Source organism: Taudactylus pleione, unplaced genomic scaffold, assembly GCF_031769625.1.
Source record: "Taudactylus pleione unplaced genomic scaffold, aTauple2 ptg000120l, whole genome shotgun sequence".
NCBI classification, from domain to species: Eukaryota; Metazoa; Chordata; class Amphibia; order Anura; family Myobatrachidae; genus Taudactylus; species Taudactylus pleione.
Window position 1 is genome coordinate 7,018,654 of NW_028284522.1, and position 12,135 is coordinate 7,030,788.

At 45.3% G+C, this 12,135-nt stretch overlaps 1 long non-coding RNA gene across 1 annotated transcript; it reads right to left on the reverse strand.

Annotated features, from left to right (window-relative positions):
- Positions 1–4,122: 4,122 nt before the first annotated feature.
- On the reverse strand, positions 4,123–11,711 carry LOC148524207 (uncharacterized). The gene is made up of 3 exons (XR_015878377.1): positions 11,542–11,711; positions 7,262–7,454; positions 4,123–4,160 (listed from the first exon to the last, which is right to left on the reverse strand). It is a non-coding gene; the product is annotated as an uncharacterized LOC148524207 (long non-coding RNA).
- Between the last annotated feature and the right edge of the window lie 424 nt (positions 11,712–12,135).

Consider the following 12,135-nt stretch of genomic DNA (forward strand, 5'->3'; position numbering starts at 1 on the left):
TAATATAATCCCCTGTACATGAAGGTGATGCAAACCAGCACAATGGCATAGTGCCCTGGTATACAATCCCCTATAATATAATCCCCTGTACATGGAGGTGATGCAAACCAGCACAATGGCATAGTGCCCTGGTATACAATCCCCTGTAATATAATCCCCTGTACATGAAGGTGATGCAAACCAGCACAATGGCATAGTGCCCTGGTATACAATCCCCTGTAATATAATCCCCTGTACATGAAGGAAACCTGCCCAGGATGAGAATTATGTGAGGCACACATGCATTCTGTCCATGTGAATAATTCCTATAAATATATATATAATCCCCTATAGATACACTTTACAGCAGGCTTGCCTACCCTACCGATTTGGTCGGGAGCCTCCTGAATATCGGGTGCTGCTCCTGACCCCCCGGAAAGGCAGGCAAGCCTCCCGGCTGCCGCCTGCCCACCAGTCCACTAATAGAAATGGCACTGAATCGTGTCATCGCGGCCCCGCCCCTGCTTCACATTGCCTTTAATTTTAGCATTGTGAAGAGGGGGCAGGGCCACGATGATGCAATCATGCGGTCCTGCCCCCGGCTCCGCCCCCAGTCCGGCATCAGTGTCTGGCCACGCCCCCCGCAATATGCAGGCAAGGAGGGAGCTGAATGTCGGCATGTATGCTTTACAGAGATTTGCACATATTAAAGAAGTAAGACTGTCACATAAATAGTGCAGGGGAATATTGGAATAGATTATGTTTCTGAAATATTTAATAAAATTTATATATTTTTTAACTCAGGAAATGGCTTCAGAAACAAGTCAATACTCATCCATGATTTGATAGAAGCATACAGAGCTCATCTATGCTTTTGGAAAACCAAATCACTGGATTATTCTAATAGGATAAGGAGGGCTAGGGCCTTGGAAGAACTGGTGAAGGTATGCCAGCCTTGTCACCCTTCTGCCAACATTGCATGGGGCAGGACAAAGATCTCAAACCTCCACACAGTGTTCAAGAAAGAACTGAACACAAGATCAGGTGCCGGAGCAGATGAGGGACATGAGCCGAGACTCTGGTATTTTGATTTGCTGTTATTTATGGCCAACCAGGAGCTTCCTCAAGCACTTATCACCAACCTGGAAGAGGACGTACATGAGGGAGCATTCATGTCTTCCAGCATACCAGCATACATGGATAAAATAGCTCGCACTGGCAAGTAAGTATTAAAACAATAATGACAAATTTGTATGTAATGTTTATTAAAGAAATAATATGCAAGATATATGTAAAATATGGAAACATTACAAGAACAGGGTCAATAGTTCACCATGGCAGTAATTGAAATACTGCTCGATGTTTAATTTGCCTCAACACTGATGTTTCGTACTTCACTTGGCTCCACTGGTGTAAATCCTATGTCATCCTCTGGATATTCTGCAATGTTATCAAAACGGAATGTTGTACTGCGCACAGTTGAGGCTTTGCGATGAAGATAGGTGTGTAGGGCACAACATGCCAGCACCACCAAGTCTATTCTGTCAAGGCGCAGATTTATTGCAGTGTGGAAAATCCAGAAAATGGGCAATTGCAGGCCATTTCTCTGAGTTGATGGTAACTGAAAAGACAAAATGTAATCGTAAATAACAAGAACAAGACAAGGGGAAGGAAAAGACAATGTGAGTTAGGGGTGAGCACAGAGGTGACGACTTGTTGGATTCTGGAGTCCACCAAATCACTCATGGAAAAGAATGATGAGTATGATATTGTGGCAGCCAATATAGCATAGAAGAGCTAAGGTGAAGATGATATTGGCTGATGTGCTATATAAGGGGAACAGAGGTCTACTCACCCCTTATAGTGTCCTAAAGGAGATGCCTCCTAGGCCACAACAGGATCCTTATACCTTATGTATACCTCCCCACCTCCCATATGTAATTTCATAAGGGAATGCACCACCAATATGAGAGGCCCTATGTTAACACTCAGCTTTATGCCAGGACATCCCCACCTACAACTTCTGAGAATAGAAGTTCATTGAACTACAGTGTGGGCCTTGCCTCACTGGAAAATTGAGACAAAAAAAAGGGAAGGGAAAAGAGAGGATAAGGGATATATCTCACCGCACTGGTATATCTACTACTGAAAAATATGTATACAGATAAAATTATTGAAAAGACTATGGGCCTGATTCAGAGCCGCTCCCTGCTGGCGAGCGCTCGCTCTAAATTAGGGCGTGTTTTTTTTTTTTCTTCCTGCCCGCTCGCAAAGCTGTGGGTGACCACCCACAGCTTGTGCGAGTGGCCTGGAGATGGTCGCGATTGTCACGACCATCTTGCTTGCGATGAGACCCTTTGGTAGGGTCTCAGCTCCCGCAAGCCCGAGTAGACTTCCTGCTCTAATAGAGCAGGAAGTCTACTACTGACATCACTAGTGATGTCAGGGCTGCACACAAATGCCAGGCATTCCTAATAGAATGCCTGCATTTGCCTAACCACCCCCCTCCCCACCTGCAAAACTGGGTGAGCTGTCACTCACCATCGACAGCTGCCCCGTCTTGTAGTGAGCCCTGGAGCAACTGAACTTCAGTTGCTCGCTGGGGTTCGCACATGCGCACGCCAAAGGTGGCGCATGCGCAGTGGGGAACCACTGACCCGCTTGCGAGCGGTCTGAATCAGGCACTATGTCCACAGGTATTCCTTAATGTAGAAAAAATAAATAAACAAGTAATGGAGTGTGTGGTGGTGCTTCTCAGAGTTGGTGACAACAATGCAATAAAGAAGATAAATAAAAATGACACACACTGGACAATCAACATGTACACAATAGTTTCAAGAAGTTAACGGTTATGTTTTATGTTATGTGTGCTTATTTATATATTTGAGGGGGAAATGCATCTTTAATGTTTTTTCTATTTCATATGTTTAGATTTATTTTATTTAAGTTGATCTGTATTATTTACATTTATTTTCAGTTTGTAAAAATACAGTGCTTCAGACCAGCACTGGAGCAAAACTTAATTGCTGAAACAAACTGTGCTGTCCAGCTTCAGCAACTACTGTAGATGACATGCAGGTTAGTGAGAAGGGCTTTGCATGGCTCGTTCCTGTTTATCACAACCATCAGTAACTGCTAAACTACCCCAACTATTAAACTTGCTAAATATCTCTGCTGATAGCTTTTACACTACTGTGTTTAGTAAACCTCTTGGTTCCCACATTGATATAGTAATAGCGCTCATTACCTCTTATTAGATGACTTTGGTGACTTTTTGCTGCTGATGAGCCTTCTCCAAGTGTCACCAGCCTAGGTTCCGGGACTCTTGCACCGTCTACTGAGTACAGCTGCTGGGAGATGACAGGTCGCTGAACAAGAATGGGGACCACAGCAGCACCTCACCCTTGCAGAGTTGGATTCTAAGGCAGAGACAGATGCAGGGACCTCTGGGTGCTAAGATGGTGGAGAAGATCTGCTTAGATACGTTGGATGCTGGGACCACCCACCAGAATTATTTGATGGCATTGTCTTATGGACATCCTGTGCTGTTATCAGTGATCTGCTGGTCTCTGATGTTTTTCTTTTTTTTGTTAATCATTGTGCAGACGCTGATGAAACCACAGATCCCTGATAGTATAAGGAAATAGCTGGCATAGATGAGAAACTAAAAGAAACACAATAGAGAAAATATAATGACACAAAAGTAAAGTATGAGCAGGGAAATTATTATAGCAAGTAGTCTGGGGACTTATTTATTGCATACCTCCCAACTGTCCCACTGTTCTAGGCTGTCCTGCCATCCCACTTACTGGTCACAGTTTCCTATTGAAAGGGGGGAGATCAGGGGGAGAACTCCAAGTCTCATCGCTGCTCTGCTGCATGCGCATCTGTACACAGTGCTGTGAGAGCCTGGGGGCAGCCCAGCATTGTCGGGAGTACTAGGCACGCCAGTAGTGTGATGAAAATGGGGCAATGTCATGAGGCCACACCCCTAATAGTTTGCACATATTTATTGGAAGCAATGTGATGCTGGCCAGGGTGTCCTTACTTGACTGTGGATATCTTGCTTGATACCAGTCATTACTATATTCACAATTTCCAGCAACAGCAGGGATGCAATATTATTTATCCCAGATACCAAAGCGAGTCTTTCCTTTCTCACACTCTCAGCAATATTCAGCCTAGGATTGGAGTGGGACATGCATCAGTTATATAAGACAGAACAAGACATGGTGATACTGTGGTACTATAAGTCATAGGTGTGACCAGACATGTATCATTGTGTTATACAGAGGCAGAACAGGGCTCCCGGAGAGGAGTTTTCTAAAATCAGTAAGTATGGTGTAAGTTAGATCATTAAATCAGAAGTCTGATTAAATGCTGTGATTGTTACTGAAGATTTGTACTTTTCAATAGTGTATATACATAATCCTCATTGGTGCTAGAACTGTAATCAGCATTGCTCTGATGGGTAAGTGGTACTGGGCCTGAGTCAGAGATGTACACTAATGCCACAGTGACAGCAGATTGCTCTGATGGGTAAGTGTTACTGGGCCTGAGTCAGAGATGTACACTAATGCCACAGTGACTGTGGATTGCTCTGATGGGTAAGTGGTACTGGGCCTGAGTCAGAGATGTACACTAATGCCACAGTGACTGCGGATTGCTCTGATGGGTAAGTGGTACTGGGCCTCAGTCAGAGATGTACACTAATGCCACAGTGACAGCGGATTGCTCTGATGGGTAAGTGGTACAAGGCCTGAGTCAGTGATGTACACTAATGCCACAGTGACTGCGGATTGCTCTGATGGGTAAGTGGTACTGGGCCTGAGTCAGAGATGTACACTAATGCCACAGTGACTGCGGATTGCTCTGATGGGTAAGTGGTACTGGGCCTGAGTCAGAGATGTACACTAATGCCACAGTGACTGCGGATTGCTGATGGCTAAGTGGTACTGGACCTGAGTCAGTGATGTACACTAATGCCACAGTGACTGTGGATTGCTCTGATGGGTAAGTGGTACTGGGCCTGAGTCAGAGATGTACACTAATGCCACAGTGACTGCGGATTGCTCTGATGGGTAAGTGGTACTGGGCCTAAGTCAGAGATGTACACTAATGCCACAGTGACTGCGGATTGCTCTGATGGGTAAGTGGTACAAGGCCTGAGTCAGTGATGTACACTAATGCCACAGTGACTGCGGATTGCTCTGATGGGTAAGTGGTACTGGGCCTGAGTCAGAGATGTACACTAATGCCACAGTGACTGCGGATTGCTGATGGCTAAGTGGTACTGGACCTGAGTCAGTGATGTACACTAATGCCACAGTGACTGTGGATTGCTCTGATGGGTAAGTGGTACTGGGCCTGAGTCAGAGATGTACACTAATGCCACAGTGACTGCGGATTGCTCTGATGGGTAAGTGGTACTGGGCCTAAGTCAGAGATGTACACTAATGCCACAGTGACTGCGGATTGCTCTGATGGGTAAGTGGTACAAGGCCTGAGTCAGTGATGTACACTAATGCCACAGTGACTGCGGATTGCTCTGATGGGTAAGTGGTACTGGGCCTGAGTCAGAGATGTACACTAATGCCACAGTGACTGCGGATTGCTCTGATGGGTAAGTGGTACTGGGCCTGAGTCAGAGATGTACACTAATGCCACAGTGACTGCGGATTGCTGATGGCTAAGTGGTACTGGACCTGAGTCAGTGATGTACACTAATGCCACAGTGACTGCGGATTGCTCTGATGGGTAAGTGGTACTGGGCCTGAGTCAGAGATGTACACTAAGGCCACAGTGACTGTGGATTCCTCTGATGGGTAAGTGGTACTGGGCCTGAGTCAGAGATGTACACTAAGGCCACAGTGACTGTGGATTGCTCTGATGGGTAAGTGGTACTGGGCCTGAGTCATAGATGTACACTAATGCCATAGTGACTGCAGATTGCTGATGGGTAAGTGGTACTGGGCCTGAGTCAGAGATGTACACTAAGGCCACAGTGACTGCAGATTGCTCTGATGGGTAAGTGGTACTGGGCCTGAGTCAGTGATGTACACTAATGCCACAGTGACTGCGGATTGCTGATGGGTAAGTGGTACTAGACCTGAGTCAGTGATTTACACTAATGCCACAGTGACTGCAGATTGCTCTGATGGGTAAGTGGTACTGGGCCTGAGTCAGAGATGTACACTAAGGCCACAGTGACTGTGGATTGCTCTGATGGGTAAGTGGCACTGGGCCTGAGTCAGAGATGTACACTAATGCCACAGTGACTGTGGATTGCTATGATGGGTGTGGTACTGGACCTGAGTCAGAGATGTACACTAAGGCCACAGTTACTGATTGCTCTGATGGGTAAGTGGTACTGGGCCTGAGTCAGGGATGTACACTAATGCCACAGTGACTGCGGATTGCTCTGATGGGTAAGTGGTACTGGGCCTGAGTCAGAGATGTACACTAATGCCACAGTGACTGCGGATTGCTCTGATGGGTAAGTGGTACTGGGCCTGAGTCAGAGATGTACACTAATGCCACAGTGACTGCGGATTGCTCTGATGGGTAAGTGGTATTGGGCCTGAGTCAGAGATGTACACTAAGGCCACAGTGACTGCGGATTGCTCTGATGGGTAAGTGGTACTGGGCCTGAGTCAGAGATGTACACTAATGCCACAGTAGCTGCGGCTTTGTACACAGAGGCTGTGCTAATGTATGCAAATGCCACAGCTGCCAGGATTTGTAATGTGAGATGTCACATCTGCGGCCTCACAGATCCAAACAACTGCGTACAAAGATGCAGCTCGGACGCAGATCAGTTGATTATCTGACTTCTGAGTAACCCTATACAGGATCTCAGTCACAGACAGACATGCCCCAAAAATGGTCAGGTCACATCTGCATTTCAGGTGTCACCTCCCCATTGTCGCCCATAAACGATCCCTTCCTGTCAATCACTTTGTGAATAAATCCTGACTGTGAGCAACATCAGTAATGACACGTGACGTATGCGCAGTGCGACTCATATGTGTGTGCAGGTTACATGTAATTGCAATATCTGCGCAAACAGCGGCATTGCATCCATCTCTGAGTCAGGGCCATTGTCCACAGCACATTGGGGCCTATAATAACAAACGATTAAAGTACAGGGAATAATAATCACGTTGTTTGTTTTACATGCAAAGGAAACAAAATAATTAGTCAGTGACTGTTATAGAGCTATACATTGTAGTAATATGACATCATAGGCATCTCAGTAGTAGTGGTATAGAGAGTTACTTACATTATTATTGTGGTAAGTATCTTATAGATGGTCTTACATACAATGTAGCCAGCATAGCCCACCCAGATACTGTTACTGTAGGCCATGGTGAATATGGCAGCACTGTCCACTGCACAGAGGACACACAGAGCCAGCTCTCCCCAGAAGCTCCAGTCTGTCTTCATGCAGCCCATCACGGAGAATGCAAATAGACCTGCAGGAACAAACAGGTGCAGAGTAGCTATCAGGTGTCATCATGTATTTTACTGACCTGATATGACCAGAGGAACTTACAATGAATGTTATCACCCATTTTTGATACATAAGGGAATAAAATTTTAAGAATGTATAACATGATCATTGAACAGGGCTCCGTACTCTATAAAACATGTATATGGCATTGCACATAGGCAAATGCTGGGGGGTTCCCAGTTGCCACATTTGCAGAAGTATGTTAAATGATTTGATATAACATGCTGCTTAGAGACAGTAAAAATCTGCTGTTAATGCCCAGTGGTAGTAGCTTCTCCTACCAAGGGCCAAATGTAATAGGGTGTCTGTTTTGGTAAATTGCGAGTTTGGTTCTAAACTCGCAATTTTTCACAACTCTCCAATGTAATAGGGTGTCTGTTCACTAAAACTCGCATTTTTCAGAGTTACTAAAACTCCCCATTCTCAAACTTGCATCCAGATGTTTTCACAGTGAAAGCAATCAACTTGCCCAATGTAATAGAGTGTCTGTTTCAGACTCGCAAAAAAAAGATTACCAAAAGTCCCCAAATATTAGACCTGCTTCAGGCTAGCGAGTATATCCTGAGCAGGTCAGATTAATACAGAAACATGCACATATCCATGAGATATGTATATGTTTCTGTGTGTACGTGCACTCCCTCCCCAAAAGCATAACCAGCCACGGGCTTTATAAAGCCTGTTCTGGTTCTAAAAATATAGGGGCCAAAATGCATAGGGGCCCCTGTATATTAAGAACCAGCACAGGGCTTTGTTGAGCTGGTCCTGGTTCTATAAAATCAGGGGACAAAACGAGTAGGGGTCCCCTGAAAATTCCAGAACCAGCACCGAACTCTTTCTAGCGGGAGGATAATGTCACAGCCAGGGAAAACCTTTCACCGGTTTCCCCGGCCAAAGCATTATCCCTGACCACTAGTCAGTCCAGGCCGGGGGTCCCTGGGAAGTTGGGGACCCCCCCAATAAAGGGGCCCCCCTCTACAGGGCACCCCAGGCCTAGACTGATAGCCCAGGGCTATCCCCGGCACCCTATGGTCATGGGTGCCGGGTTGATAGTGTTAGTGTAAAGTGTAAAAATAACATTTCCATATTGTCTTTAGTTGTAGAACCACAAGTACCAGCAAGCCTCCCCTGCATGCTGGTATTTGGAGAACCACAAATACCAGCATGCGGGGCATTACGGGCCCGCTGGCACTTGTAGTTCCACAACTAAAGAAATACGTAAATAAACATACACCGTGAAAGTAAAATTTTAATAAAACATACATGCACACTCACACATACTCACCTAGTATCCGAAGTAATCCATAGGTATGTACCTGAAATAAAAAATCCATACTCACCTCTCCTATGCGTCGATCGCATCCACTTGTCCAAGTAGGCAATCCAGGGGTTAAAATAACAAACACGCAAAAAACCCGATCCATGCGGACTGAGCAAAGGTATGTGTGTACACATACCTTTGCTCTGCGTAAATGACCGGGGCACACGTGTGCCCCGTCAGTGAAGGGGCCGCCAGCCAATCAGGGAGCATCTCCGTCGGAGCAGCTCCCTGATTGGCTGAATGCGGTCAGCCTGTGGCTCCCATAGACTTCTATGGTGAGAATTCCCCATAGAAGTCTATGCAGGGAGCCGCTACATTGTAACCGCAAGATTAATTGAGGTTAATCTTGTGGTTACATCAATGATACAATGTCGCGACATTGTATCAGTGATGTTACCACAAGATTAACCTGAGGTAACCTTGCGGCTACGATGTAGCGGTTCCCACCATAGACTTCAATGGTACCCCTATGGATTACTTCGGATACTAGGTGAGTATGTGTGAGTGTTAGTGTGCATGTATGTTTTATAAAAATTTTACTTTCACGGTGTATGTTTGTTCATTTACGTATTTCTTTAGTTGTGGAACTACAAGTGCCAGCGGGCCCGCTGGCACTTGTATTTATTTTGACACTTTACACTAACACTATCAACCCGGCACCCATGGCCATAGGGTGCCGGGGATAGCCTCGGGCTATCAGTCTAGACCTGGGGTGCCCTGGAGAGGGGTACCCCTTTATTGGGGGGGTACCCAACTCCCCAGGGATCCCTAGCCTGGACTGACTAGCGGTCAGGGATAATGCTTTGGCCGGGGAAACTGGTGAAAGGTTTTCCCTGGCTGTGGCATTATCCCCCCACTAGAAAGAGTTTGGTGCTGGTTTTGGAATCTTCAGGGGACCCCTACTCATTTTGTCCCCTCATTTTCCAGAACCAGGACCAGCTCAACAAAGCTCTGTGCTGGTTCTTAATATACAGGGGCCCCCTACGCATTTTGGCCCTGTATTTTTAGAACCAGAACAGGCTTTATAAAGCCCGGGGCTGGTTATGCTTTTGGGGAGGGGGTGCACGTTTTTTTTTTTTTAAACACACACAGAAGCCATCACGGATCTCACTGATCTGTGAATGCTTCTCTAAAACTCGCACCTTTTAATGCTACTCGCATTAAAAGGTGTCAGTTTACATAGTCCTTAACTCGCCTAAACTTGCAAATGCAGTAGCCTCGAGCTGAAAAGTTCGCAGGCTATTGAATTTGCGAGTTTCAGTACAAACTCGCACTTTTCAAAAGTGCAAGAAAGTGCGAGTTTGTACTGTTACTAAAACTGACACCCTATTACATTTGGCCCCAAGTGTGCAGTGTGTGGATCTGAGTACTCAATCAGCGCAACAGACCAAAGAGAACAGAGAGCAGCTACCAGCAAGGAGACAGGTGTCTTACCATAAGGTGGGACACTGTGTGCTTAGAAAGCTCAGTTCTGTCTCCTACTGGTTCTGTCATGTATGTATATTTATTATGGGATGTTTAAACTTTTCAGCTCAGGCTGGTTAGTCCTTCTGTCACATCTAATGGCCTATGTTGATAGCTTGTCCCCTGTATATGCATGAAGTATTACAAATCGTTTGTGTGAGGCAGACTATAGCTTATTAAGTGCTAACTATGTGACCTCTTCATGGACTGGCCACACACACTCTAAAGTCAAGCATTTAGAAATCTTGCATTTGCAGGTCCAAAGCTGCATACACACACAACGATGTTAGTAACCAACGATTTTAGTGAATGATTTTCATTCATTTCTCCCTTGAAAAAGTGAACAAAAATCGTTCACTAAAAATCGTTGGTTACTAAAATAATGAACGATTTTTATGAACGATGATCGATTTTTTAATAATGTATACAGTGAATGGAAATTGTTAATCGTTTATCGTTCATTCTGCACAACATGAATGATTTTCTGAACAAAAATCGTTTGTTGGACAGTCAGAATGAACGATGAACTACAAACTACAAATGTGAACATGCATGAACAATTATCGTTCATCGTTCACCTTAAAAAAACGATAATGACGTTATAGTTAAATTGTTCAAAAAATTGTTGTGTGTATGCACCTTTATAAGTTTTTTTATAACTCTGTCTAGTGTTTTTAATGGAAATACTGTATATAGGATATATCCTATATTTAGCTGAGAGCTTTCTGGACCAGAAGCAACATAGGGAATGGAATTCACCCAGTCTGCTTCCCTTTTCAGAGATATTTTATCCATCAGTCTTTTGACATGAGAGTGAGGAATATGACTTATAGAGGCCTATTCATTATGTTAATTATCGGGGTGTGAATGGACCCCGATAATTAACATTCTAACTCACCACGGAATCCGGAGTAATTCATCATTGCCTAGACACGGTGACAGCTGAGCAGTGATGGTAGTGCACATGCAAGACCTACAGGTCACGCATGTGCGCAAGAGCCCCGATGTCCAGCGGAAAGAGCCAGAAAGGGGTGGAGGTATCCGAAAGGATCCCTCTTCGCAACCCAGACCTCTTTCCCATAGGAAAGGAATGGGTTGCTATCCACACACTGGAGCATTCGCCATCTGAAGATGGCGAATGCTCCCGTACTCAAGCTCCAAAAATATTGTATTTCCGGAGCTTGATTAATTCTATCCTCATACTAGTGTATGGGGACAGCGAGCCATTCCACAAGAGGAAGGTAAGTAGGAGATATCTATTACATACCTAGCACAGCTTCAGCAGCTTCCACACCTCCATTAAGCACGTAGACACTGTCAGAGTGGTCCAAGCTATCCCAGAGCATTTGGGAAGAGCCAATCACTTGGTAGTATCCAGCTGTCACAAGTGCCCACAATGAGGACCCGGTAATGATGCTGCAGGAATAACACTCGCGGAAGTCCAGCAACTGCTGCTTGAAGAACTTGGCCACCATCTTACAACAGCTGTGCACAGTGTTCATGTGTCTGTGTTTGATGTGGTCATTTGTACACTCTGAACATGGCTGCTCCTTGCTGGGCATGGGCAAGAAAATGGAGATGATGAAAGCCATTGATGCACATTCCAAGGAAATAATGTTCAGGTAATAGTAGGAGAAATGACCAAGTGACACCATGAGCTGACCACACACAGCACCTATGGTGTATCCCAGCAGGCTAAACCCTCGGTAATAGATAAAGGCCTTCTCATGTCTATCAGCAGTCACCACACTGTGTACATATGAAAAGATGGCAATGTCACATGCAGAGACCATGGCTGAGGTAACCTGAAGGTACTGCATGGCCCGGAAACTGGAAGCAAAGCACAGTAGGCTGTAACTGA